This window comes from Trachypithecus francoisi, unplaced genomic scaffold (genome assembly GCF_009764315.1).
Source record: "Trachypithecus francoisi isolate TF-2019V2 unplaced genomic scaffold, Tfra_2.0 Lachesis_group19, whole genome shotgun sequence".
Classification (NCBI taxonomy): domain Eukaryota; kingdom Metazoa; phylum Chordata; class Mammalia; order Primates; family Cercopithecidae; genus Trachypithecus; species Trachypithecus francoisi.
The window spans coordinates 43,714,864-43,738,320 of record NW_022681464.1 but is presented as its reverse complement, the minus strand read 5'-3'; the positions used below and the strand labels follow the sequence as shown (position 1 = coordinate 43,738,320).

The window sequence follows — 23,457 nt, the reverse complement described above, 5'->3', positions numbered from 1 at the left end:
TAAATGCACACAGCTCTGCACGCATCAAACATCGGTTAACTTAAGCACCCCCAGCACTTGAAACTTTGGGGGAGAAGGTCAAGGTAGTCTGAGATGTGCTTATTACCAAGCAAGAAGAGTTCACTCCAAGATTTTTCTTGAGTGCTTAATCTGGGTGAGGCCCAAGTCAGGCAAGAGAAGAATTATCACAAGCTGAGTGGGAAACTGTCCAGGTGGCGAAGCTTTGTGAACAATGGTGTGATGCCTGGGCAAAGACAGAGCGGGGGCAGAGAGACAGGAAACAGAATCGAGTCAGGAGATCTGTTCCCTGGCGTGCATGCCGTTATTAGTCAGTTTTGTCAGCTGGTTTCTGGGTAATTGATGGCACAGGCTCAGAGTTGATTAACTTGTACCGAGGGGGGACTCCCAGGGGAATCTGGGTCTAGATTGAGCCACAGTGAATTTGACATATAGTAAAGTATTAGGAACTGTAGGTGCTCCAGATGACCTCATAAAGGGTTCATTTTGAGATTGTGAAGTTTGCTGTTAGAACAGAGCTGTGATGTGTAAGAAGAAACTTGGACTTGTCCAGAGAGGGCTGTTTCTCCCCAAGGTGGGCTCAGGACTCTTTGCTTGAGGGAAGGTCCAGTGTCACTATCTGTCACCCATGGGACTTTAGACAGGTAACTCATGACTTCTAAATCAGGCTAAAGCAGGACTTGTGGTGGGCAGAGTCCTGGGCCTTCCCCCTGGTATACACGCCCTGGATAACCCCCTGCCCTGAGTGTCATGGGACCTGTGAATATGGTGGGACATCACACCCATGATTATCTTTCATTGTATGGCAGAGGTGAAGGGTTTCTGCCATTAGAGTATCCAATCTGTTGATTCTGAGTTAATGGAGGGGAGGTTATCCTGGGTGAACCTGGCCTAGTCATGGGAGTCTTTGAAAAGAGGGTCCAGAAGTCAGAGACAAATGGGAGTCAGGAATATTCTCCTGATGGCATTTATTTATTTATTTATTTAGAGATGGGGTCTCACTATGTTGCCCAGGCTGCTCTCAAACTCCTGATCTCAAACGACGTTTCTGCCTCAACCTCCCAAAGTGCTGGGACTGAAGAAGCAAAATGCCTTGCTGTGGAGAAGACCACACAGCAGATAATGATAGGCAGCCTCTAGGAGCTTAGAGCAGCTCCAGCTGACAACCAGCAAGAAAGCAGGAACCTCAGTCCTATACCCGTCAGGAACGCTGGCTGCCATTGCAGCGCGGGCAGGCCATCTCTGGAGCCAGCCACTAGTGGGCTTGGATGAAGACTTCAGTGAGATGAGACGAGACGAGATGAGACGAGACGAGACGAGACGAGACGAGACGAGACGAGATGAGATGAGATGAGATGAGGTGAGATGAGATCACAGCCCAGCTGACACCTTGGTGGTGTCTCAGCCTTGAGAGACCCTGAGCAAGGGACCAAGGGCCCAGCTGAGCCATGTGGACTCCTTGACCCATGGAAACCGTGAGATAATAAATGGGTCCTGTTTTAAGCCACCAGGTTTGTGAGGATTTGTTACACAGCAATAGAAAACTAACAGGACCTGTACTGCCTACTTTGCAGAGTTGTTTGAAGATGAGGAAAAAAGTGTGTAAACTACCTGGCATGAAGAAGACTACAATAAACGGTAGCTTTAAGTCACGCAGTCCATAATGATCCAGTTCTTTTCTTAGAGGGAATGTAAATTTCTTTCTTTTTTTTCTTTCTCGAGGCAGAGTCTTGCACTGTCGCCCAGGCTGGAGTGCAGTGGTGTGATCATGGCTCACTGCAACCTTTACCTCCCTGGCTCAAGTGATCCTCCCATCTCAGTTTCCTGGGTAGCTGGGACCACAGCATGCACTGCCACGGCTGGCTAATTTATGTATTTTCAGTAGAGATGAGGTTTCTCCATGTTGCTCAGGCTGGTCTCGAACTCCTGGGCTCAAGCAATCCTCCAGTTTGGTCTCCCAAAGTGCTGGGATTACAGGTGTGAGCTACCACACCTGGCCAAATCTTTTCTTTTCAGAATAAATCTTGTGAAATGCTGAGAATTGTTGAGAGGACTGAATGAGATCATATGTCTAACATGCTCTAGTGTGGAGTCTAGCACACAGTCAACAGTAGGTAATAGCAACAATGAGGATGATGTTTGTAGTGGTTTTTATCCCAGTAAAAATGAGGTATGTATTGTAATAGACATGGATCTTTTTTTTCCCCTTAAAACCACTTTTGCCTTGCTTTACAAGTAGGATTTCTTGCAGAAGTTCCAGAGACTGTTACAGAATTATCCACTGTCTGAATAGATATGAACCTTAGATATAATCTGGCCCAACTTCGCTTTTCAAATGAAAAAACAGTGAGTCTGAAGTCAGCTTGTTTGATGCCACAAAACAAATTAGTAGCAGAATCAGGATTAGAATTTAGGTATCTTGATGTCAAGGCCACTTCTGTAGAACCATATAGAGTTGTCCCCTGGTATCTGTGGGGAATTGGTTCCAGGGACCCTGAGAATAACAAAATCCCTGTACAAAATAGCATAGTATTTGCATGTAACCTACACAATTCTCTAGTATGCTTAAATCATCTCTAGACTACTTACAATAAGAAATACAATGTAAATGCTATGTAAATAGTTGTTGTATTGTTTAGGGGAAAACGATAAGGAAAAATGTCTATATATCACAACCATCTGTGTTTTTAGATTTTTTTTTTTTTTTTTTTTGAGATAGAGTCTGGCTATGTCGCCCAGGCTGGAGTGCAGTGGTGCGATCTCGGCTCACTGCAAGCTCTGCCTCCCGGGTTCATGTCATTCTCCTGCCTCAGCCTCCTGTGTAGCCGGGACTACAGGCGGCCGCCACTAAGCCCGGCTAATTTTTTGTATTTTTTAGTGGAGACGGGGTTTCACTGTGTTAGCCAGGATGTTCTCAATCTCCTGACCTCATAATCCGCCTGCGTCGGCCTTCCAAAGTGCTGGGATTACAGGCGTAAGCCACCGCGCCCGACCTTTTATAGAATATTTTTGATGCACAGTTGGTTGAATCTACAGATGTGGAATGCAGTTCTGGAAAGCCAATTGTGTTTATTTCTCTTCTGAAATGTTTCCTCTATTTAAGACTCAATGCCATCTCAACTCATAAAGTATCAACATTCCCTTGCAAAACTTACCCTGCACACAGTTTATCAGTCATGAACATTTTTTTCCAGCTACCTCTCCTGAAGTATTTATTATTGAGAGTGATTCATTCCATTAATGTTGATTGAGAGCCTACTTTGTGCTACATTTGGAGTCAAGCTTGTTAAACTGCATTCCCAAATCACTCCAAAATTAGACACCAAATTTATTGCAAGCCCATCGGCCATAATGACCCTATAAAGGAGGTCTGCTGTGACTAGTATTTTTACAGATGAGGAAATTGAGACATAAGGAGATTCAGGGGCTTGCCTGGGCGGGTCCAACAACTAAGAAGACATGGAGTTGGGATTTGTACACAGAGCTGACTAGCTGCCACTTTTAGCTTCTGTCCACTTTTAATTAGACTGCTTCCCAGAAGCTGGTAAGGCTAACATTTTATAATAAGTAGGATGGGTCTAGACTCCCCTCCCTTCGGCCCCATCACTAGTAGTTCTACTGGATCTGGGCTCATATTGCCTCCTTGGTCCTAAGGGTCAACAGCACAAAAGCTCACAGCACTAAAGATGCATGATGAAGGAGCTGAACTTTACCTTCAAGAAAAGGTCTTTCTTTGGGCCTTTTCCTCTTGTTGGGAGAAGTCTCAGTATCTTCTTCTTGCTCTTCTCCTTGCAGCTTTGTTTTTATTTTTTATTTTCTTTTTTAGAGAGAGGATCTTGCTCTGTCACCCTGGCTGAAGTGCGGTGGTGTGAGCATAGCTCACTGCAGCCTAGAACTCCAGGGCTGAAGTGATCCTCCTGCCTCAGCCTCCCAAATAGCTGGGACTACAGGCATTTGCCACCACACTTCGCTAAATTTTTTTTTTTTTTTTAGAGACAGGGTCTTACTACATTGCCCAGGCTGGTCTTGAACTCCTGGCCTCAAGTGATCCTCCTGCCTTGGCCTCTTAAAGTCTTGGGATTACAGGTGTGAGCCACCACACTGGCCTCCCCTGCAGAATTTAAGAGAGAAATCTGAACTCCCCCTGTTCTTGATTGCTTTGGTTGAAGCTCCTTGAGATTGTCTGAGATTGTCTCCACAGTGGTCCCAGCTGCCTTCTCGGCCTCTCTCTCAATTAGATATTGAAATACTTCCCCAGAGTTTTTAGCTCCCTTTTAAGCAGAATTCTCCTTTTTCCTTGGCAGGCATCTCAGAAACTCGGTCAGGCAGCAGCTGGAGTGTCTGCGATGGTTTCCCCGCCCCTCAGGAATGACCCTGCCTCTCTGCAGATGGCCTCTCAGACCTGCCTTCCCAGGAGGGCGGCCTATGTTAGGTAACCACGCCCTGGCTTCAAGGTGGGGTTAAGCTTGTCTGTAGTGAGAGCAGGTGTTCAGGTGTTTGTAGTGAGAGCAGAAAACAAGTGCCAAGGGAAATGCCACTAAAGAATGGAGAGATATCTTCCAGCCCCAGGGGCTCGTAAACCACTCCCTCCTGCCACAGGCACCATCCTCCGAACGCGGCTCCCAGGGGAGGGGCCCTTCCTGTGAGTCCTGGGTTTATGAACCTGGACAAGTAGGAACAGGAGCAGAGCAAGCTTGAGAATGATTGAAATGTTGTCGTTCTATCCAGCAGAGCAGAAAACCTGTGCTTGGGGAACTGAACTTTGAGAAATGCAAAGCGCCTTGGTGTTCCGGGATGAGCACATGGGAGCTTAGGTCCCTCCATTCCTGGTAGTAGAGAAAGCAGCGGATGGTTCAGCCTGGAGGCAGAGAAAGAGCCCAACAATTACAAGGAAGCTCAAGGTCAGTACAGGGTTAAGCCCAGAATCTAACCACAGATGCATATGATTTCAGCTTTCCGCATGCATTTGTGTTGAAAGTAACTGTTGGAAAATTGTAGTCTGCTCATTCCAGTAGTTCTTTTAAAACCATCCACGTGTTGTTCTTAGCAAAGTCTGTGTCTGAAAACCTCGGTGAGGCTCATCACACTCGAATGCCACCAAGTAGGTGCGTAGGCTGAATTGTACATAGCGTGTGAGGGCGCTGTTGCCATCTGTAAAACACAGCATTCATTTTAAAATGTCACTTGTCAATCACATCAGTGCACTCCAGCCTGGGCAATAGAGTGAGACTCTGACTCAAAAGAAAAAAAAAGTCACTTGACAATAAGGATTTTTAAAATGAATGATACAAGCACTGTTAATGAGACCTGTGAAGTTTCCTAACATTACAATGGCATCTCATACTGGAAAAGGTGGGGAACCGTTGCCTTAAAGATCTAGCTGAGGCCGGGCGCAGTGGCTCTTGCCTGTAATCCAGAACTTTGGGAAGCAGAGGCAGGTGGATTACTTGAGATCAGGAGTTCGAGACCAGCCTGGCCAACATGGCGAAACCTCATCTCTACTAACAATACAAAACTTAGCCAGGTGTGGTGGTGGTCACCTGTAATCCCAGCTACTCAGGAGGCTGAGGCAGGAGAATCACTTGAACCCAGGAGGCGGTGGTTGCAGTGAGCTGAGACCACACTATTGCACTACAGTCAGGGTGACAGAATGAGACTCTGTCTCAAAACAAGTCTAGCTGTGGAGGTTTCTGGAAATAGGTAGAACTGCCACTCGGCCACCTTCATCATTAAGCTACTGTACGGACAAGGGCAGCTACTCCTTGAGTTTGCATCTGTATCTCATGTTCGCTAGTACCTGGTACTGCCCTAGGAGAGGTGTCTCATGTGGCACCTGATATATCTGGTCCCCCTCCCCGGCCTAGGAATTACCAAGGCAAACTATAAAAAAATTTTTTTACACTGGATTTATAAGATTTATTATAAAAGCACATAGAAGTACATTTATATTTCTATGCCAGTGTTAGACTGATTAGTCCTCAATCGTACTTATGAGAAGTGAACAGCCAGTGAACAGCAACAAAACCCACATTAACAGGGAGCCTAAGTAGCTATTGGAACAAAAATCAATGCGAGCCTGCCTGGGTGCGGTGGCTCAAGCCTGGGATCCCCACCTTTGGAGGCTGAGGCAGGAGGATCACATGAGGCCAGAAGTTTGAGACTACCCTGGCTAACATGGTGAAACCCTGTCTCTATTACAAATACAAAAATTAAGCAGATGTGGTGGTGCATGCCTGTAATCGCAGCTACTCAAGAGGCTGAGGCACGAGAATCGCTTGAACCCGGATGGCAGAGGTGGCAGTGACCCGAATCGTGCCAACTGCACTCCAGTCTGGGTGACAGAGTGAGACACTGTCTCAAAAAATTAAAACAAAAGCAATGCTAGCCTGCATTGACGGAGGTGTGAGGGGGTTCTGTAAGGCTTAAAGTGGTCTGGGCAAGAGATAGTTGGGGCCACTGATGAATTGTTTGCTTTCTATTACTGCAGATAAGCATAGATGATTAGTTCCTTATTATTTCTGCTCCCAGGCCATCTCCAAGGCAAGCTGTTTCTCCTGTTCTCTGTACAGTCCATGAGACTAAGCAGGCCGTTGACCTTAAGTGAGGTTCCCTCAGTTCTGTCCTGTTCCTTGAAGTCTAGGTCCATTGGGTAGACTTGGCCTGTTCAAACAAACCATTAATGAGCACATCTCCGGCAGGGCATTTGGAAATAAAGTCAGAAAGCCAGCGAATGGTTTGGCCTTTTCTTCCCATCTTTCCATCCCCTGCTGGGATTCACCTCCTTCTCTTGCCCTGGGGCCTCCTGGGCTCTTTCTTCTTCTCAGCCTGGTCTTACCCTCCTCCAACCGCTGCTGTTGCAAGTAAATGAACTAGGAGTGGAATCCTTGTTTTCTATCTCAAGGGTATTTGCTTTGAAAACCTTTTCTCTTGCTGTGGATCAAAATGGCCTTTGCTCCTTGTTAAAGTAGGTTTAGGCTCAGTGGCTCTGGTAGAAGAGGTTGTTTAAACTCCACAAATCACACAGTTACCAACTTTCTCTTTCTCTGTGTACAGTGGTCCAATGGACAAAACTCAAGCGAGTGACAGTGGTGGTGGTGACTCTGTGGGTGATCATCTGAATCAGATGCTGTAGTGAGCACCTTGTTCCATTGTGGCTGTGACCCTGAGGCAGGTGTTTGTTTCCTTGTATGGAAAAGGAAAGGAGGCCTAGTGAGGTTCATATCCTGCTCAAGATGACTCCAGAATTGAAAACTCCAATTGTCCTACCCTGAACTTTTACTTCCCTTCAGGTTGTCCTCTTCTTTTCTGAGTAGCATTGATCACATCTCCTTTCTCCTTTAACTTCCTTGTTGATTGGTTTATTGCACACGGTCAGTCTCTCTGTCTCTTCCCTGTGCCCCAGTGAGAATCCACCGGCTCTACAGAGGCAGGGATTTTTGTCAGCTCACTGGGGTATCTCAAAGGCATAGAACACATACACAGCAGGGACTGAACAAGCATTTGTTAAATGAATAAACAAAAATAGCCAAGGTAAGATTTTACACTTTAGCACCAACTTAGATAAAATAATGAAAAATAACCTAAAATAATCAAAAGGGTCAGAATCTAATTTTGAGCACAAAGTTTGAGGACAGCCACTCAGGAAGCACAGATTCCAAAGAATGGGAGTCAGTGTTTCAAAGTACAGAAGTTTGGGATCATTTATATGGTCAAAGTTTAGGGAAGCTTAACAGAATTCCACTCTCTTTCTGTGTAAGGCTGGTTGCATAGTTACAATAATCCGATTTGTCAAGGTAAATATTTCTTTCTTTTTGGGAAAGGTATATTCAACATTCCACACTGCAGATGTAACAGTCAGGTGTCTTTTGCACCGCCTGGTCTGAGTTTGATACAGGATAATAAAGGAGGCAGTTAATCTATAGTGAAGAACAGTGATTAGAAGCAGGGGAGGTCTGGTCTCTGTTCTCTCTTAGTCATTTACAGAACAAGAACAATGAGGAAAAGAGTTCATCTTACTCTAAGAAACAGAAGTTGCAAGCACATACTATGTGACTCGGATCACAATCATATCTCTCTCAAAACTTAAAGTTTTTTAAAAGCTTTTAAATTTTATTTATTTTCAAAGCTATCACCCAAAGCCCTCAAAGTCCTCAATTTTTCTTTTCTTCTCCTCTTCTCTTTTCTCTTTCTTTCTTTCCCTTCCCTCCTTCCCTCCCTCCCTTCCTTCCTTCCTTCCTTCTTCCTTCCTTCCTTTCTTTCCTTCCTTCCTTCCCTCCCTCCCTCTTTCTTTCTCTCTCTTTTTTCTTTCTTTCTTTCTTTCTTTTCTTTTTTTTCTTTCTTTCTTTTCTTTTTTTCTGAAAGATACGCAATTTATTTCTTCTGTATCCTGTCAGAAAATAGTGTTTGGAGATTTTATGCAGTTGAAGGAACCCACGTGGCCTTCATCTGAATGAAGTCACCAGCAGCTTTGGATTTCCTTCCACCCACCTTACATGGAGGCGTTTTCCATTGCTTATGGCCACAGATAACCATATTCATTATAAGAATTGTGCTTGGCCAGCAAGGTGACTCATGACTGTAATCCCAGTACTTTGGGAGGCCCAGGCAGGATGATCGCTTGAGCCCAGGAGTTCAAGACCATCCTGGGCAACGTGGTAAAACCCTGTCTCTAAACAAAACATGGACAAGAAGAGTTGAGCTCTTTGAGTGTCACTGTGGAATGCGTTGGTGCCACCTAGGGACTCACATTATAATTTTCAAGACCCACTTATGGGCATTTCTCCTTTTTGGCATTGGATTTTTCCACACTGCCACTGGCTTATGTATGTTTCTGCTTCCAGTCCCAGTCACGTTTGTAAATAATCTCTCACCTCTTCTCCAGGCCTCCCTGCCAACTGCCTTCCACAATGAACCTGACTCTGTGGTTTGAACACATTTATCTGTGTGCACGTCCTGTGCTATTTTTCTGTCTGTTGCTTCTATAGGGTTGTTCTAGAATTATTTTTCTCTGTATGTGGGAGTCTATGTCTGCTTCAGTGCTCTCTTACATAATTATTCCCTCTAGTCATAGAGTTCTCTATTCATATTGTTAGCTTCAAAAAAAATGCTGCGTACAGTCTCCCATACAACTGTCCCACTGCCCATGGGGCTGGGCAGGTCAGGTACAAGTATTGTATTATTTTGCAAATGAGTAGCCTGAGATGAAGGAGGGCTAAGTGTATTTCCTAAGGTAACGACGCGAGGAAGAGGCAGAATGGGGGCCAGAACTCAGTTCTGCGGAGGCCGAGCTCCAGGCCCTTCCCACTACACTGGCCCAGCTCCTCATGGCCCCTCGGCCAGCTTCTTGTGCAGTGGTATGCACTGTCAGGTGCTTAGTAAATGCTTTGCAAAGCGGGTGTTTCCTGAAGCTGAAGTAATGGTCCATGTGAACGGTATAAAAATAATCAAGCTAAGGAACAAAAATATGATCCAAGGCAATCAGAGCGGCTTAAGGGCATCATGTGAGATGCAAGGAATAAATAGATAGTAGATCAGGTGGAAAGCAGATCATTCTGATGGTGAAAGGCCAGGGACGGGCTGAATGGGGGAAAAAAGACTTACACTGGAATAGTGATTTTTCACTTTCAGGTAAATTATCTCCTTTATTCCTCAGACCCAACTTGTGAGTAGATGTTAGCAGAATCTCCATTTAATTTATAAAGATTTTGCATCTCTTTATACATTTTTATAAAGAGTTTAGTACTTTTTTCTCCCTCTAACACCACTCAACTAATTAGAAAGGCCATATTCAAAGCAGCCCCTCTGACTCTAAAGGCTGAATTCTTTCACTCTAGGGCAGGACATAGATTGTTTTGTCCCCCAAGAATGCTAAGCCTGGGTCCTATGTTAGATCTATGTTTTTCTTCTATAGCAAAAATGGCTACCTCCTTGGTTTCTCCTTTTTTACAGTAGGTTCTAGGGGGGCTGGAGGGACTTAGTAGTACATATTACAGATATGAGTTCAAATCCCTGCTCCGCCACTAACCAGCAGTGGTGGCTGTGTGAATTCAAGCAAGTTATTTCCTTTCTCTGTGCCTCAGTTTTGTCATCTGTAAAATGGGGATAATCGTGTGTCCAGCACACAGGGTTATTTGTAAACCAAAAGTAAAATTCTAAGTGCCCGCCAACCAACTGAATGGACCCCTCCTCTTGGCAAAAGGCTTTCTAAAGTAAACCTGAAACAGGCCATGATGAGAAGGGGAATCAGACATTCCTCATTGTACCTTCCTCCCTTTGGAATTCAGGCATAGCTGACCAACAATATTAACATTAACCGAGACGTTAAGACTGACAAAACAGACTCTTTGTAGCAGTAAGATACCAACATGACAGATAGTAGGCCCTGATAGAAATCAAAGTATTTTACCCCAAAATAGATTGCTTTGACATATTTTGAAATGGCCTTGCAATACTGCCTCTGGGGAAAATCTGCATTCAGTAGAGGATCTCTTTCCTTTTCCAAGTCTTTTTCCTGACCCAGGAGAGAATTAACTAAGAGTCTAGCACCTTTTTAAGGCTGATAAGAAACATTTACCACCTATTCCCTCTGAAGCCTGCTACCTGGAGGCTTCATCTACATAACAAGAACCTTGGTTTCCACGATGCTTCTCTTAACCCAGACCCTCCCTTCTATTGATTATAGGTCTTTAGATAAACTCTTTCAACCAATTGCCAATAAGAAAATAAGGAATCTACCTAAGACCTTGATGCCCCCACTTTGAGTTGTCCCACCTTTTTGGGTGGAACCAATGTACATCTTACAGGTACTGATTGACATCTTGTATCTCCCTAAAATGTGTAAAAGCAAGCAGTGGGCCATACCTGGCCACCTTGGGCACATGTTCTCAGGATCTCCTGAGGATCAAATGAGATGTATATAAAGTGCTCAGCACAGAGTTTAACATCTAGAAAACCATCAAACGAATATCCACTGTTGTCTTGTGTTGTATCATAAAGAATGGGTCTAGTTTTTGTTTTAGGTTCCAGGGACATGGCGTCTAAATCCTTGGGGTTTCCTGAGTAATAGGAGTATCTGTTATTCATCATGGGCCCTTGGACCACAGCAGAGTTTATGCTAACAAGATGACTCAGGATGGGGCCAGTCTTGTGGAAAAGCCAGTCCTGTGATTAGAGGGTTGGGGCTTTGAGTCGCTTAATACAGGCCTGACCTCCTGACCCCTGGAGAGGGATGCTAGGGATGGAGTTCTATAACATGGCCAATGATTCAGTCAGTCATGCCTACCAAATGAAACCCATTCAAAGCTCCAGACACCTGATGATGCCCCTGGGTGTTGGTAAACACATTCATGTGCCAGGAGGGTAATTTTGCTCTGATGCTGTGGGGAGAGGGCATGGCAGCTCTGCATTCAGGACCCTCCAGACCTCATCCTGGGCATCTATTTATATGACTCATCCTGACTTGTATCCTTCATAATGAAACTGTAATCCTAAGTATAGTGCTTTGAGTCTTTCTAGTGAATTATTGAAACTGAAGGAGTCATGCAAACCCTGAATTTGTGGCCAGTTGGTCAGAAGTGCAGGTGGCTTTGGGACCCCCAAACTTGAGGCTGCTTCACAGTAAGGGGTAACTTTTTTTTTTTTTAAAGACAGGATCTCTGCTCTGTTGCCTAGGCTGGAGTGCAGTGGCAAGATCATAGTCACTGCAGCTTCCAACTCCTAGGCTCAGGCAATCCCCCTGCTGCAGCCTCCTGGTCTGCCAAGACTACAGGTGTGAACCACCACATCCAGCTAATTTTTTAATTTTAATTTTTGTAGAGATAGAGTCTCGCTTTGTTGCCCAGGCTGGTCTTGAACTCCTATGCTCAAGTGATCCTTTTACTTCAGCCTCCTACGTAGCTGGGACCACAGATATGTGCCACCATGCTTGGGTAATTAAAACACATTTTTTTTTCAGAGACAGGTCTCACTATGTTGCCCAGGCTGGTCTCAAATGCCTGGGCTCAAGCAATCCACCTGCTCCAGCCTTCCAAAGCACTGGGATTACAGGCGTGAGCCACTGCACCTGGCCAGTGAGGGCTGTCTTGACGGGGACTGTGCCCTTGGCATGTGGAATCTGTGCTAACGCCGGGTGGTTAGTGTGAGACTTGGACGGCAGTAGCACAGGTTTCTATCACTGGATAAGACAGTGCCTGACTGGCAAGAGAAACTAGATTGTTACAGAAAAAGAAACACTCCCAGAGGGCCAGGTCCTAGATTGTAGGGGGAGGAAAAACAGGCCATGTTTTAGTCAGAAATTCAAAGTCCAGAGAGTCAAGTCCTCAGTCTTCTTTGGATGAAGAAAGAGGTTCTCTTCTTGGATGTTTCTAGGAGTGGAGATGGGAGGGTGGGACAGACCAGGGATAAGGAACAATATTAGAACTGTATCCCAATTTAATTTCCCATTTTTATTTAAAAGTAATGTAATATTCTAAGGACACAGCAATTTTTTTCTAGAATTAAAATAATAACTATGATATTATTATCTTATTTAAAAAAATTTTAAATTCTTGTGAGTACATAATAGGTATATATATTTGTGGGAGTCATGAGATATTTTGATGCAGACATGCAATGTGTAATAATCAGATCATAGAGAATGGGGTGTCCATCACCTCAAGGATTTATCTTTGTGCTACAAACAAGCCAATTACACTCTTTTCATTATTTTTAAATGTATAATTAGGTTTTTGACTATAGTCACCCTGTTGTGCAACCAAATAGTAGGTCTTATTCTTATTTTTTTTGCACCCATTAACCATCCCCACTTCTCATCTACCTCCTACTATCTGTTCCAGCCTCTAGTAACCAACCTTCTACCTCTATGTCCATAAGTTCAGTTGTTTTGATTTTTAGATCCCACAAATAAGTGAAAACACGTGATGTTTGTTTTTCTGTGCCTGGCTTGTTTCACTTAACATAATGACCTCCAGTTCCATCCATATTTTGCAAATGACAGGATCTCTTTTTTATGGCTGAATAGTACTCCATTGTGGATATTATTAATAATTAATAATATTTATATATAACATATATAAATATTGAAAATTGAATGTATTTTGAACAATCCGTATTTGCCTGGGCATTGGGCATCCTTCTAGGTTCTCTCATCTCCAAAGCAGGTTCTATTACCAAATGATGGTCCCCACTTCTCGGACACCTTCCAAATGCTCCTAGTTGTGCTGTATTTTCCAGTCATGCTTCCTTTTAGAGGCCTGCTTATTCCCTGAAGTTGACCTGGCTCTTACTGTGCAGAACGAGGCAGACACTGGGAAGCCTGCTGTTCTCCCAGGGCTTATCCTCTTGCTTTGCTTATTTCTTCTTTTCACAGGGTTTCAGGTCTGCTCTCTGTAGCCTCCTGCCATCCTTGCAAGTTCCTACATGTGGAAAAAGCCTTCTGTGGCTTCTGTGCCAAGTCTCCTGCTTTTCCTCAAGTTCTGCCTTAAGACACGTATCTTTTCTGAAGTCTGTTATGGAGATTTTCTCACCAGAGTCTTCCCATGATTTGCAGCAACTGAGCAGTTGTTTTATCTTTCAGATTCATCTTGGAGGATAAGCAGCAGCAAGAGCCTATGGAGGCAGGGAAGAAGCCTCTGTCAAGAGGTGCTGTTCACTTTTGTAGTTCTCTAATAAAAATGAAGTTTTCAATCTCTATCAAAATACCAGTGACATTATTCACAGAAATAGAAAAAACAATTCTAAAATTTATATGGAACCCCAAAAGACCCAGAATAGCTAAAGCTATCCTAAGCAGAAGGAAAAAACTGGAGGAATGACATTAACTGACTTCAAATTATACTACAGAGCTATAGTAACCAAAACAGCATGGTACTGGCATAAAAACAGACACATAGATCAATGGAACAGAATAGAGAACCCAGAAACATCTGCACATCTACAATAAACTCATTTTCAACAAAGGTGCTAGGAACATACACTGGGGAAAAGACAGTCTTCAATAAATGTGGCTGGGAAAACTGAATATCCATATGCAGTAGAATGAAACTAGACTCTTATCTCTCACCATATACAAAAATCAAATAAAAATGGATTAAAGACTTAAATCTAAAACCTCAAACTATGAAACTAATATAAATAAAATTGGAGAAAATCTCCAGGGCATTATTCTGGGCAAAGATTTCTTGAGTAATATCCCACAAGCACAGGCAACCAAAGAAAAAATGGACAAATGGGACCACATCAAGTTAAAAAGCTTCTGCACAGCAAAGGATACAATCAACAAAGAGAAGAGACAACCCAGAGAATGGGCGACAATTTTTGCAAACTACTGATCTGACAGGGGACTAATAACCAGAATATATAAGGGGTTCAAACAACCCTAGGAAAATGTCTAATAATCCAATCAAAAATGGGCAAAAGATTTGAATAGACATTTTGCAAAAGAAGGCACACAAATGACATTTGAAACAGGCATATGAAAAGGTGCTTAACATCATTGATCATCAGAGAAATGCAAATCAAAACTCCAATGAGATATCTTCTCATCTCAGTTAAAATGGCTTATATCCAAAAGATAGATAACAAATGCTCTTCAGAATGTGGAGAAAAGGGTGGGAATGTAAATTAGTACAGCTACTGTGGAGAACAGTTTGGAGGTTCCTCAAAAAACTAAAAATAGAGCTGCTATATGATCCAGCAATCCCACTGCTGGGTGTATTCCCAAAAGAAAGGAATCAGTGTATCAAAGAGATATTGGCACTCCTATGTTTGTTACAGTACTGTTTACAATAGCCAAGATTTGGAAGCAACCTAAGTGTCCATCAACAGATGAATGGATAAATAAAATGTGGTACATAAACATAATAGAGTACTATTCAGCCATAAAAATGAATGAGATCCTGTCATTTGCAATGACACGGATGGAACTGGAGGTCTTTACGTTAAGTGAAATAAGCCAGGCACAGAAAGACAAACATCACATGTTCTCACTTATTTGTGGGATCTAAAAATCAAAACAATTGAACTCACGGAGATAGAGAATAGAAGGATGGTTACCAGAGGCTGGGAAGGGTAGGTGGGGGAGGTTGTGCAGGGGAAGTGAGGATGGTTAATGGGTACAAAAAAAAAATAGAAAGAATGAATAAGACCTACTATTTGATAGCAAAAATTGGGTGACTATAGTCAATAATTACTTAATTGTACATTTTAAAATAAATAGTATAATTGGATTATTTGTAACTCAAAGGATAAATCCTTGAGTGGATGGATACCCAATTCTCCATGATGTGCTTATTTCACCTCGCATGCCTGTACCAAAACATTTCAGGTAACCTGTAAATATATACACCTACTATGTACCCACAAAAATTTTAAAATTAATAAAAAATCACACACACACACACACACACACACACAAATACACACACACAAATGAGGTGTTCCTTGAAGACAATGATGTTGAGAACCAGCAAATGCACATTCTCATTCTAAGGCCAGTCCACATTCCCTGAGCCCCTGACGAGTTGTTTGGCCATGAGGGGCAGGTGGGAGACACTTACCATGGAGAGAAGGAGGTCAGCTGTGGCGATACCCAGCCTCCAGCCCTGGGAACAGATGCCTCAGTTCAGCCACAGAAAAGCATCCTTCATCCTGAGGGGCAGTCACACTCGTTTGCGATGTAACCGGAGCCTCTTCACATTAATTGTGAAGCCCACTTGCATCTGTTTGACAACAGTACTTTTGTGGCAAAAATCAGAGCAAGGACCAATTTCCAAGAGACTTTACAGTTGTCTCCTCAGTCAGATGCACCCTTGAGAATCCACCTTCATGGAGCAAAGTGTTTTTCTTTTTATCCTGCATCCAGCCTTTCTCCTTTAACCTAGGGAAACCTGCTGAAAACACCTTTGCGTGAGAGAAGCTGCTCTTCCGTGTCCAGCAAGCAATCAGCGTAGCTCTGTTGTTCCAGCTCTGGCTATCTTGACAGTTTATAAGCTGTCTCTGTGACCTCATGGGACCTCACTGAGCCTCAGTCCTCTCAGACGGGGGTGACATGACAGTACTTTCCTTAGATAATTGCCTGAGAATTAAATGAGAGAATCCAGGTAAGCACTAAATACAGTGCCTGGCATATGTAAGCATTTGGTAAATGTTAGGGGGAAAAGGAAATAGCCATTAAAAAACAAAATCCACTTGGGAAGCTGGGGTAGGATCTCTTGAGGCCAGGAGTTCGAGACCAGCCTGGGCAACATAGCAAGACCCCCCCCCATCTCTACAAAAATAAATAAATAAAATTAGCCAAGTATGGTGGCATGCGCCTGTAGTCCCAGCTACTCAGGATGCTGAGGTGGGAGGATTGCTTGAGCCTAGAAGTTCCAGGTTGCCATGAGCTATGACTGTGCCACTGCACTCCAGCCTGGGCCACAGAGTGAGACCTCATCTCTTAAAAACCAAACCAAAAAAACCACCAGAACTCCCTAGAGTGACTGTTTGGCTTCCGCACCTGTTAGCAGTACACGAGGCTCTGTCATTACCCACTGTGTCTTCAATTCTCCTAATGCCTGTCAGGAAATTCAGAGTGGGTGTGATGACTATCACCTGCCAATGAGGAGACCCGAGCAATGAGAACTCACAGATCTTCACCAGAGGGCTCACAGCTAGTTAGTCGCAGGAAACCTCTTACCTAGCGTCCTAGCGTCACCCACCTGAGACCATGGAACTCCACGCTCACTGGAGAAGGAACAGAAACAGGTAAGTGTGGACAGGCAGTAGAGTTGACTCTGCAGGCCTGGGTCATTCAAACCCTGCACTTCTAAGAGAAAGGTCTGGCCTTTGCCTGGTTCCTGGGAGATAACCTCCAAGCCCTTGGAATATTCTGCCTGATAGGAGTGTCTTTGCTAATCTCAGACCTTGGACCACGCTACCTAGTCTAGCCTAACAGTGTTATCTATGGTGGGACCTTGGGCCACACTGTTCGGCCTCTGGAGAGGCTGAAATTCAAAGAGCTAAAGTCAGTAACGAGGCACTCATGCCTGAAAGCCTAACCCCAGCAAAATCCCTGGACACGGAGGCTTATGGGAGCTTCCCTGGTTGGCGATACTTTGTACATCTTGTCCACAAGGTTCCCGGGGAATTGAGCACCGTCGGCATGACTCCACAGAGAGTTAAGAACAGGAAGCTCACCCCCGCCACTCTCTGGGCTCTGGCCTGTGCATTCTTTGACAACAGTCTGTATCCTTTTACTGCAACAGACCATAACCATGAGCACAGTGGCTCTTCTGAGTTCCAGGAGTCCTTCCAGTGGATCACAGAATTTGAGCTTTGTCTTGGGGACACCTGGCTAAGTGGGGAAGCAAGGATTTGCCCCCTCAGGATGGGGACGAAAGCTCTGGAATCTGGATGCTGCGTTTTGGTTTGGGACCTTCTGTCTCCTCCTTCAGCAGTGGGCTCCTCCCTTCCCCGCTCCCTTCCCCTCCCTGTCGTGTCTAGGTTGTTCCAGCGTCAGGCCAGAAGCAGCCCTCTAGCGTGGCTTTCCTAAGAATAATCGTTTTTGAAAAGGGCTAGGAAGGACAGGAAGCCTGCCTTTCTTGCAGCATATTTGGTTTCACTCGGGAAATGGACTAAACTGAATTTAGAGGACATGTATTTGATTGTTGAGTCAAACGCTGACCCAGGTATTTATTGCAAACATGGTATTTATTTCCCTGCTCTTTGTTGAGGGGTGCGCGGGGAGAACTGGCTCTGACTGTACAGGCATAGAGAGGATTCAGAGGCTCTTACACCACTGGCATTTTGGCAACCCATACCAAGACGATGTGAGTACTAACCTGCAACCCCAAGCTGTGATATTTATATGGCATGACTGATTTTACTCCTGGGTAACATCTAAAAACAAAAGCTAAGATATCTGTGTGATCTGAACCTCACCCAGCAATTTCCTTGGCTGGAACAAGGAGGGAAATGAGGAATGAGGGGAAGGAGGTTGGTGGGCAGAGGAGAATGAGGATTGGGCAGGGGTTGGAAGGGGATGGCAGGGAAGTAAGAAAGATGAAAGGGCCAGGCGTGGTGGGACCTGTAGTCCCAGCTACTCCGGAGGCTGAGGAAGAAGGTTTGCTTGAGCCTAGGAATTCGAGGTCAGCCTGGGCAATGTAGCAAGACCCGTGTCTAAAAAAAAAAAAAAAAAAGAAGAAAGAAAGGTGGAAGGGAAGGAAGCGGAGGAAGGTGTGACACATCAGGTGAGTTTGGAAAGTGGCTTCTCAACCAGTTTATTGATTTCAATTCACTTAGCTGCTAAATAAAAGTGTTATGTTTTTGTTTTTGTACAAGTTTATTCTTTGGGGACACATTTTTCCCTTTTATAATTCCATTTCCTTTTCAAAGCACAAAATTTTTCCAGACAATGTTTCTTTTAATGGGATCCCAGCACTCTGGGCAGTCTCTCCCTTTCCTCCATCCAGCTGCCTCCTGATCTCCTTTGGGCCTTGGCTTAGATGTCACTTTCTCTTTGGAGACCTGTCCCAACTCCAAGTCCAGGCTAGTTTGCCATCTGTGGTGGCTTTACAATGTGTCAGCGTGGCAAGGCAGAACCGCATTTTCCAGAATTCCCTTCCCTCCATGTTTCCAGTCACGGTCAGCACTGAAGAGATTTTTGCAAAAGGGAGGCAGCGGAGACAGAGCAGCAGCCATTCCTGGGGCTGCCACTGGCAGTCTCGCCCCCACGGGCTCTCCTCCTGGGCATGAGGCCTGGTCTGGGCCTGCCACTCCACCCTCCCGGGGGCCTCTTTCGGCATCTCCAACTCTGGGGCCAGGTGTGTGCGTTTTGGTCCATGACAAAGAACGCTGGCTCATGCCTGACACCCACATCAAGGACAGGGGCAGTAAGGTGGACGTGGACGTTAGTCCCTCCTTGTAGGCTCCAGTTTGTGCTGTGGGTTCCAGCATGTTCTACATCTCCCCAGTCTGCACCCATCTTTCCTTCCCCAACTCCCTTCCCCATGGACATTAGACTACAGCCTCAGACGTGAAGATAACAGCCTCACAATGACCGCATAAGGCCAATCCCTGTCACAATTCTACTGAAACCTCTTTGTCTCTCCCTTTCTCTATCCATTCACCCACCTACCCACCTACCTATCACCTATCTCCTATCTGCCACGGGTTCTCCTTCTCTGAGTGAACCATCCTAATTGCCACCGGAGCTCTCCAAACTTTCCTCATTGTAACCTTTACTACACCAGGCTTTGATTTCCTGTAATTCCCAAATGTTCCCCAAGCTCTTCAGCCTTCCCTTAGTGTGACATTCTACGTACTTGACTGAGGACAGCACTTCATGAAGGCAGGAACTATGCTTGGCTTGTTCTCAGCTATAGTCTCTGGGCTAACATAGTCCCAGTCCCTGGCATATAACAGATACTGAATAAATATTTGATGCATGAAACATTGAATGAGTTTTGTTTCTGTTGAATCTTTTTTCTCCCTGTTCAGTAGGAATTTGTTTTAATAGGATCTGGAAAATAGGCCCATTTCTTGTGCACACACAGGGTAAAAAAGGTCAATGTGCAGCAATGGTGGGGAGAAGTAAGCATTTGGTTCTGGAATCTTCTGGCAAACTAAAATGGTTTAAATCATTGTATTGTACTGGAATCACATGCATAAATGATTCCCATGCTGTTACCTTTGGTTAAGTGCACACGTGCACGTACTGTTCTGTCCATTTTGCTCTCTCCATTTTCTTTCTGAGACAGGGTCTTGCTCTGTTGCCCAGGCTTGAGTGCAGCAGTGCGATCACAGCTTACCATACCCTTGAACTCCTGGGCTCAAGCAATCCTGTCACCTCAGCCTCCTGGGTAGCTGGGACTAGAGTTGTGCACCACTATGCCTGGCTATTTTTTTCTTCTTCTTTTCTTTTTTTTTTTTTTTTGTAGAGATGGGATCTCACTATATTGCCCAGGCTGGTCTTCAATTCCTGGGCTCAAACCATCTGCCCACCTCGGCCTCCCAAAGTGTTGGGATTACAGGTGTGAGCCACTGCCCCTGGCCTGCTCACTCCATTTCTTAAGTGTGTCGTAGAGGATGAGTCTAGCCTCATCCTGCTCATTCTGCTTCTTAAGTGTATTATAGAGGATGAGTCTAGGTGGGCAAGTCAAAGTTTAGGTAACATGAGCCATCAAAGCCTGACTTCCCCCACTGTGTGGCTCACTCAGGCTACGTGAGCTCTCACTTTCGCCTCTGCAAAATTAGCAGGTAGAACTAGTAGATTTCTAATCTAGCTAAGACTTCCGGGTTCTGCCCTCAGAAAGTTTCTATTTATTTCTTCAGGCTGGCTTCTTCTACCTGCCGGTCTTGTAGAAGAGCTTCTCATGACCACTTAGCAGAATGACATCATGTGAGAAAAATACTTTGTGTTCACAAATAGGAGAGGATATTTAAGGGAAAAATCTAAATTTCTGCCCTTGTGAGTTTTCTTTTTTTAATTGCAGTAAAATATACATACATAAAAATAATCATTTTAATCATTTTAAGTGTACTGTTCAATGGCATTAAGTATATCCAGATTATTATACAACCAACACTATCATCCGTCTCCAGAAATTTTTCATCATCCCAAACACAAACTCTGCACCTGTTAAACACTAACTCCCCATTCTCCCTTCCCTAATCCTAACACCATCATTCTACTTCCCATTCCTATGAATTCGACACTCTCAGGATCTCATATAAATGGAATCATACAGTATTTTTATAACTGGGTTATTGCTCTTAGCATAATGTCTTCAAGGTTCAGCTATGTTGTAACCTGTGTCTGAATTTCCTTCCTTTTTGAGGCCAAATCATATTCTCTTGTGTGGACACATCGTGTTCTGTTTATCCATCCATTCACCCATTGATAAACCCCTGAGCTGCTTCCGCCTTCTGGCTACTGTGAACAAAGCTGCTATGAACATGAGTGTGCAAATATCTGTTTGAGTTTCTGCTTTCAGTTCTCTTGGGTGTGTACTCAGAAGTTAGATTGCTGGATCATATGGTAATTCTATGTTCAATTTTTTAAGGAACTGCCGTACTGTTTCCCACAGCAGCTGGACCAGTTTACATTCCCATCAGTGATACATAAGGACTCCCATTTCTTAATATTCTCACCAAAACTTGTTATTTTCTGTTTGCTTGATTTCTAGAGACAGCATCTCCCTCTGTCACCCAGGCTGGAGTACACTGGTGTGATAATAGCTCACCGCAGCCTCGAACTCCTGGGCTTAAGTAATCCTCCTACTTCAGCCTCCCAAGTAGGTGGAACTATAGGCACACACCATCATGCTCAGCTAATTTTTAATTTTTTTTTTTTTTGTAGAGACAGGGCCTTCCTATGTTGCTCAACCTGGTCTCGAACTCCTGGCCACAAGCCATTCTCCTGCTTTAGCTTCCCAAAGTGCTGGGATTACAACTGTAAGCCACTGCATCCAGCCTCTGCTTTTTTGATTATGGACATCCCAATGGATATGAAGTGAGTTTTTTCTTTTTAAATTCTGTGGTATTTCTACATTTCTGAGCAAAGCTGGGAAGTTAAGGTCAGGAAAGCCATGGCTCTCTGGAGCCCAGCTGCCCATTAGAGAGGCTCTCCTTGCATCCACTTTAGGCTATAGACTGGTTGTAGCTTCCAGTTTTCATCTTTGCTAGAACAACCTTCTTAGTCATTGTGTGAGCCATGGCAGCTGTTCATGCGGTAGATTCTGGATAAAAGATAGATGCTCTATTCTCAGAAAATGAATTTGAAAATCAAATTCATCTATATTTGTATTTCAGTAGAACCAATGGTATCAACCCCTCTATTTCGGAAGCTCTTGCTGGCCTTAATCCTCCCGCAAGGGTATATGATTTGCACAACCCATTTCTTTCTACATTCATTTCAAATGTAAATGAATATACTGAATGCCTACTTTGAGCCAAGCACTATGCTAGATGCTGCTGTATATATTATCTCAAGGAATTCTCTCATTAAAGGATAGTTATTCTCATCTATAAGAGAGGAGAATGAGATTCAAGTTTGTTGTTTCTCAGAAGATGAGCGCCTACATCAGAATTCTTTGGGAAGTGTGTATTACGAATCGGGCACCAGGACCCCCTCAGATTCTCACAGGTGCCCCAGTAACTCTTGTGCACTTGGAAGTGTGAGACTTATGGCTCAACTGGTAAGTGGGGGCTGGACTGAAGCCCTAGTCCTTTCCAGAGCCTCCTCCCTTGATGTGGGCTGCTGCTAGCAGCGCTTGATGGGGTAAGGGGTTGTTGACAGATGCTGAGAAAAGCAGCTGCTCTGCAAGGGCAGGAGAGGGCACCGCTGAGATGCTGCCACAGAGAAAACTGCATGGCGAGGGGGCCGGGATCAGAGCCAGGCAATCTCAGGGTGGTGGGGACATTGGAACTGCTGTTGCAGCCATGAAGTTTCATGGAAGAGCATTGATGGGTGGAGCTTGGGAGGGTCTCGGGGTGAGAGTTCAAGCAGGTAGTCTTGCTGCACCGTCAGAGGACAGTGGTGTCCCAGCCTGTCCAGGTCCCTCTGGAGAGAAAGCTTCTCTTCCATAGGTTGTAACTTACCCTTCCTGGGTGAATATTTGCAGATTTGTTTTCTTTCCTTAATTCAATGCCTCCCTAATACATAACACTCAGGGTACTTGTAGTGTGCACATGCCCTGCTGCTCAGTCAGGTGGATTTTTCTAGGTTTCTGGGAAGGGTTAGACCCAAATAGGCTGGGCAACCCCTGCCTAGCAACCCACACTCATGTGCTAGGTGGAGCCCCTGAGTGCTGCATGCAGTTCCATGACTGCATCTGAAAACAGGCCTGGAATTGATGATGGTGCCAGAGGGAGCTGGAATATCAATCATGTTCATTAACTGCAAGCTGGGATCCTACTTTTTAAAACATTTTTATTGTGATAAAACATATATCACATAAAATTTACCATTTTGACCATTTTTAAGTGCACAGTTCAACAGCATTAGGAACATTTACATTGTCACATGACCATCACCACTAGCCATTTCTAGAACTTCTTCATCATCCCAAACCAAAACTTTATACTTATTAGACAATAATTCCTATTCCTTTCTTCCCCTACCCACTGGTAACCACCGTTCTACTGTCTGTCTCTATGCATCTGACTACTCGATGGACCTCTTCTAAGTGAAATCAGATAATAGTTGTCATTTGGTGTCTGGCTTAATTCATTTAATATAAAGTCTTCAAAGTTCATCCATGTCATAGCATGTATCACAATTTCATTCCTTCCTGACGCCAAACAATATTCTGTTGTATGGATAAATCACATTTTGTTTATCCATGTATCCATCAGTGGGCATTTGGGTTGTTCCTACCTTTTGGCTATCGTGAATAATGCTGCTATGAACATTGGTTTGCAAGTATCTGTTTGAGTTTTTGTTCTCTTTCTTTTTTAAAA

General features: G+C 44.2%; 1 long non-coding RNA gene across 4 annotated transcripts; it reads left to right on the top strand.

Moving 5' to 3' along the window:
• The first annotated feature begins 564 nt into the window (after positions 1–564).
• On the top strand, positions 565–13,705 carry LOC117063871. Of its 4 annotated transcripts, XR_004429138.1 has the most exons (5): positions 565–662; positions 1,007–1,378; positions 4,323–4,450; positions 4,750–4,919; positions 13,592–13,705. It is a non-coding gene; the product is annotated as an uncharacterized LOC117063871 (long non-coding RNA). The 4 variants fall into 4 exon arrangements; XR_004429136.1 differs by lacking the exon at positions 1,007–1,378; XR_004429137.1 differs by lacking the exon at positions 1,007–1,378 and having other exon boundaries at positions 4,747–4,919.
• Positions 13,706–23,457: the final 9,752 nt, after the last annotated feature.